The sequence below is a fragment of the Pinus tabuliformis genome, chromosome 3_2 (assembly GCF_031772625.1).
Source record: "Pinus tabuliformis cultivar Carrire ecotype Pingquan chromosome 3_2, CPIR1, whole genome shotgun sequence".
NCBI classification, from domain to species: Eukaryota; Viridiplantae; Streptophyta; class Pinopsida; order Pinales; family Pinaceae; genus Pinus; species Pinus tabuliformis.
Window position 1 is genome coordinate 633,239,742 of NC_142302.1, and position 6,000 is coordinate 633,245,741.

The window sequence follows — 6,000 nt, forward strand, 5'->3', positions numbered from 1 at the left end:
AGGTGCAGACCCCCAGTTCACTCACTTCAATGCAGAGAAGCGCGCACACGTGGGAATTTTTATGTTTGGTCCATGGTATTTAGTCCGACGTACATGATCCTATGGTTTTGGTCCGTGGTATAGGATCTAAATTATTGAACCCCGGTTTTTGGATCCCTTGTATTGGTTTTCGATGGTTTTGTTCCATGGTTTGAGTAAGGGCTTGCCTATAAAAAGGAAAGGAGATCATTTGGCTAGTCACTTGTGAAATTTGAATATCTTAAGATCTGAAATGTTGGGTGATCAGTTCAAAAAGCTAGATCTAAATCAAGGTAAAATCTATAAATTCTAAGGCGGATCTATTGATAGGTCGTGATATCTCTGGCGCCTGACCAAATCTGTGGATCTGACTGTCTATGGCACATTGGAGGACTGTTAATTTGGCTCTATTCGGAGATCCGCAGGCGATTCCCAGCGCAGGTGCTGGGGTACGTAGCGCAGGTGCGAGGGTCCGCAACCTAGCAGAAGGTGCAAGTGCGGGGGTCCGCAACCCAGCAGAAGGCTCAGGTGTGGGGGTTCACAGCCCAGCAGAAGGCGCAGTTGCGGGGGTCCGCAGAGCAGCAGAAGGCGCAGGTGCGGAGGTACGCTATCAGGTAGACAGTGCAGGTGCAGAGCTGCGCAGTCCAGACACAGAAAATCTGCGGATATTCACAGGTTTCTATTGGTGAAGTTGCGGACTTTTCTTAAAATATTTGTTGGCTGCCTTTTATCTATTGCTGCAGAGTTTTGGGTTTAGATTACTGGTATTTCTTTTCTGGTTACTGCATTCTGAGAAGTTATTGGTTGATTCATTAGGTGATTGTAAAAGGAGATTGGTTGATTCACATGTACTTGATGATTATTTGATGTTTATGGATCCAGTTTGAAAATTTATGAAAAGTGGTCCTTGGAAGAAAAGAAGTAGGTCAGCACCTACGTACTAGTAGATCAGCTAGTACAAGAGATAAGGGGGTTGTAGCTCCCTTCCAGGAGAGACTGGAAAACGAGAGAGGGTTGTAGCTCTCAGTAGCTTGCAGCCTACGTACTGGTAAAGCACTACACTAGTACAAAATCATTGTAAAAGAAGTTTCTAATTGAAAGAAGATAGAGACATATTGTAGCAGGTGGTTTTCACCCACATTGGGTTTCCACCTTATATCTGGTGTTCTTTGGTGTGACTATCTGTTTTTCTTGCTCTTGCTCATTATTATATGGTACTAACATACAAATTAATGATCAATATCTGAAGAATAAATTAAAGTATAAATCTGGAAGATATATTGAAAAGAATTTGATAATACTGATTCACCCCCCCTCTCAGTATTATTTCCAACATATGCCATATAAATATGTCCATGCATGTTAACATGCATATACCATATAGATATAAATAATGTGCATTGACGCCATTCAAACTGCATGTGGATCAAACTAACTGTATATACGTCCCTACGTTGTACGCCCGAGTAACTTGCACTCTCTACCATGTGCTCTATTACAAAACTCAAATTCAAACCCACACTTTGAAGGGTAAAGTGAAAATAAAGGATGGTCTAAGTCAAGTTCAAACTCAACTTTGGAGAGTAAAGTCGGCTGAAAACTCAAGTTCAGATCGCTTACTATGAAAACTGAAGTTGAAACTGAGACTTTGGGAAGTAAACTGAGAATAAAAAGCGCTCTGTTAGAAAACTCGAAAACACAGAATATAAAGACCAGATAGAAGGAACACATGCACATAACAATATACATGTTGTATGGTGGTTGCATATGTTTGGCTGGAACCGTGGCACGTCGAAGAGATAGCCTGAAGAGAGACCCCGTGGTTGAATTGCCATGACGCATCGAGCAGTGGCAGGGTGGCTGAAAAGCCTGGGATAGGGTATGTCACGCCCCTACACCTGCGGTAGTCTTCCAACCGCTTGTAGCAAGGTGCAGCACCACCGAACGCTTTCTTTTCACCAATACTAACATTTGTGGACTATGCCTACTTTCACATTAACATACTTAGCTTGTGTTTCGCAACTAAGTAAAAGCAATTATCCTTTATACTTAATGAAGCCCATACTCATTCATTACCATCATGCAATTATATCGAGAACAATAACAATTGCAACAAGTATAAAGGGGAGGGGCAACTCCCCGTAATGTGAGCCTGCCAGACAATTTTATTAAAATATCAAATTTACAACACAAGTGTGTCTTGGCCGAACCAAGTCTCACACTTAGACAAATTTACAAAGATAAGCAACTTGCTTTTACAATCATGTGCACCCTTGCACAAAGAGAAGTGCTCACCCGAGCCACTTATTCCTCTCTACCAAGTCCTGCACAAATCTGCATACAAACCGAACCCCGGCACACTTGCCTACACCTCAACCGGCACAAGAATATACCAAATCTGCACTTAGATAAAGCGCATGAGATATGCGCATCTCCTATCTCTCCTTGCGCAGATTTTACCCCTCTTCTTTATGCGTAGAGATGATGAGAGTTTGTTGTTCAAATGAGCTTAAAGCTCCTCACATATATACCAAACCTTGCGTAGGTTTCAAGGGGTGTGCAGCCCCATGGCCGACCCCCAAAGTTGTCAACGCATGCCCACATGTTTATGTTTACAAGTCGGCTTTGCACATTCTTTAACCATCGTATATATATGCGTTAGTCCAATACTTAGTCGCATAAGTGTCGCATATATCGTCGCATTCCTTCGCACAAAATGTCGCACCCGTCGCACATTTCCTCCGCGTGCCCGTGCGCATGCCCGCTCTCGTGCATGACTCGCCGGTGCCCGTCGCACTCTTCTCCTGAAGGCCTTACAGGGTAGGTCGGCACCGTAGCGTGTGAAGTTGAAGAGCTCTGTAAGTGAAGGCACCTTCCTCAACTTCACGAGCTACCGTTCCGAGTGAAAAAATAAATTATTTTGGTTATAGTATTTCAAGTATTATTATTTTACATTTTGACCTTTTTATGAAGGGTTAATTTTGAATGAAATAGATATTGCTAGAATTACATGTTTAAACTATTTTATTCTATTTTTTTGAGGTGCAATTTTTTTAATTCTTGCATTTTAAAAAAGAATTTTCAACTTAAAAGATTTGATTTTTGAGCTCTTCCTAAATCCGTAATTAAAATAGATCTATACTGATATGATAATTCCAAAATTTCTTTGAATCTCAAGAACCTTTTATTTATGATAATTCCCAGATTTCTTTGAATCTCAAGAACCTTTTATTTATTGTGTCGTTATTTGCTTAGGGAACTAGACAACCATTTCCTGCAATTATTATTAGTAATGTATTATTATTAGTAATGAATGGCTGTTGAGTTTACGTTGTTGTTTTGATCTTCTATGTTATTGTACGATGTTTATTAAAAAATCGTTATTAGTGCTTGGATGCCAACAATTTCACAATCACGTCGTTTTTTTCATTTTTGTTTTTCCAAGTGGTTGAAGTGATTTCTATGTGATTTCTGTATTGTACAATGGTTATAAAAATTTAGGGATTTCACCAAGAATGGATATTCATAAACATATAAGAAATATTAAAATAGCTGATTCATATGTTCATGCTACACCAAAACAAGTATAATGCAACGTGTAATTATACAATTTGAAATAGCTGATTCATATGTTCATACTACACCAATACCATATGATTTGGTACGATATAAAAGTTTCTCTAAAATAAGTTTAAAATTTTAATTTGTATGATATAAGTTTAAAATTTTAATTTATACACTTAGATAGATTATAGATGATAAAATATATACAAAGAGAAAACCATTAGTCAACATTAAATTGCTTATGATTGATCTTTTAGTTCCATGTTTTACAACCACTGTATGATGGGAATGCATCCCCGAGGTAGGGATGTGTCCCTTGAGGTTTTTTCATCTCGAGGTTGGGACAATAGGAAATGTCTCCCCTTGTCCCTCAAAATAGGGACGTATTCAGGACATTGTTGAGCTATACATTGTTTAGTGGGGATATCCCTTTTCATAGGGACAATGGGGTGTCCCTTGACCTTTATAATGGATGTTCAATTGTGTCATATGTTTGGGTAACATTATTCCCAATACAAAAAATGTTAATTAAACAATGTGCAGCAAGGAAAAACAATAACACAGCTAGTAAATCATGCACAGGAGAAACAACAAATTTAACGTGGTTCACCCAATCAATCTGGGCTACGTCCACCAAACATAGGCATCAACAATTCTTTATTATCAAACAGGAGATTACAAAATAATCAATTTCCTCACAAACTCTCACCCAAAAAACAATCCGTATGGATACCTGTTTTATAGCTAGGAGAATCTAACTGCCTCATAAATCCTCTCACATCAAATATAGGATGCATTAACTCTCTCCCAACAACCTGGAGTTAATCTAGCAACAAATTCCTATTGTTGTCACACATTAGAGATTTTTGCCTATTTTGTGAAACAGAAAATCTCAACAATCTCCACCTTGACAAAAATTAGCCTGATGCCTTATTTGTTTATTATTTTTATCTTTTCTGCAAGCCAAGAGAAGCCAAACACTAGCATAGCTTCTCTAACAAAACTGGTTTCATGAACATGTCTACACAATTCTTCTTTGTATGCACCTTTCAAGAGAGACTCCCCTTTCAGTGATAACATGTCTTACAAAATGGTACTTGATCGATATATGCTTTGATTTACTATGATAGGCCGGATTCTTAGCCAAATGTATTGCACTTTGAAATCTACCCAATACCTATTAGCCCACCCCTTTTTCATTCTCTTCCCACCATATAGTTATCATCCCACCATTTTCTCATTTTCTTACCTGCATTTGTCTTTGATCCTCCCTAGTGAAATTAATCATTGTATACATCAAACATTGGAGTTATAACAACCCAGCATTGATTTTCCATGTAAATAAAATAATACCAAGCTCATGAGACACGTATTCTAATTTTAATGTTGGGAAAAACATAGTGATGGGTATCACTTGTGATTAATTAACGTTTATGGAAATTTGCAAAGGAAATGTGACAACAATTGGCATTGTATTTATGAAATAAAGGAAAATAGGAGAAAAGGAAGGTGAAGGGGCACAAATTTGCATGAGAGGGAAATCAGAGGAAAAATGATGGAAAATGAAGAAAATAGATGCCTCAATAATAAAAAGACTTATGAGGATTAGTTCATGGCTTTTGTTGGTATATATTTTGTCAGTGGATACTTTTGTCAATTCAATTTTGGAGCTCTCATTTCATTCTCTCATTCTCTCATACTCTTTCATACTTAGAGTATTCTTGGAGAATTATTGGAGCACTTTGGCATACATTGGATTTGGAGAAAGAAGGCAAAGGAAAGAAGGAAAGCGCAAGGGAACATTTGGATCAGAAGTTACAACTGGATTGCTTGACAGGTAACAGCTTACACGTGTTAGTTCCTTGTTGATTTCTAGCTGCATGGTATATGCATGTGATTTTATGGTTATGTGTTTTCATTGGCATGGATATTTTCCTAGATTGATAGTGGTTTTAGCCTTTCCTTGCCATTTCCTGGATAGCCATGATGTAGTGGGTTTTTTCCACTTGTTTTTTCTAATTGATGCTCAGGTTCCTTATGTATGTAGGTTGGAACAAATGTTCTCGAAGCACTAGAACATCTTTGGTTTAGTTACTAGTCTTGGAGCCTAGGATGGGCGAAATTCTCTAGAACAGGTGGGTTGAGTTACTAGTCCCTAGAGTCAAGTTGGACAAATTCTCTAGAGCCCTAGAAGGTTGTGGGTTGAGTGACTGGTTCCTGGAGCCCTAGATAGCTTTGCTGGAGATCAATCTGGTTGGTGTTAGTGATGTCTGACAGTGGAGATGGAATTACTCTGGTTGAAGGTTGAGGTAGTTTGGCCTCTAGAAGCCCTAATTGTTTTTTTCTTGGTTATTCCATGAGATCCCATATTCATGCTTCGAATAGGGTGTACGAATGATTGGTTGAAAGAGATTTTTG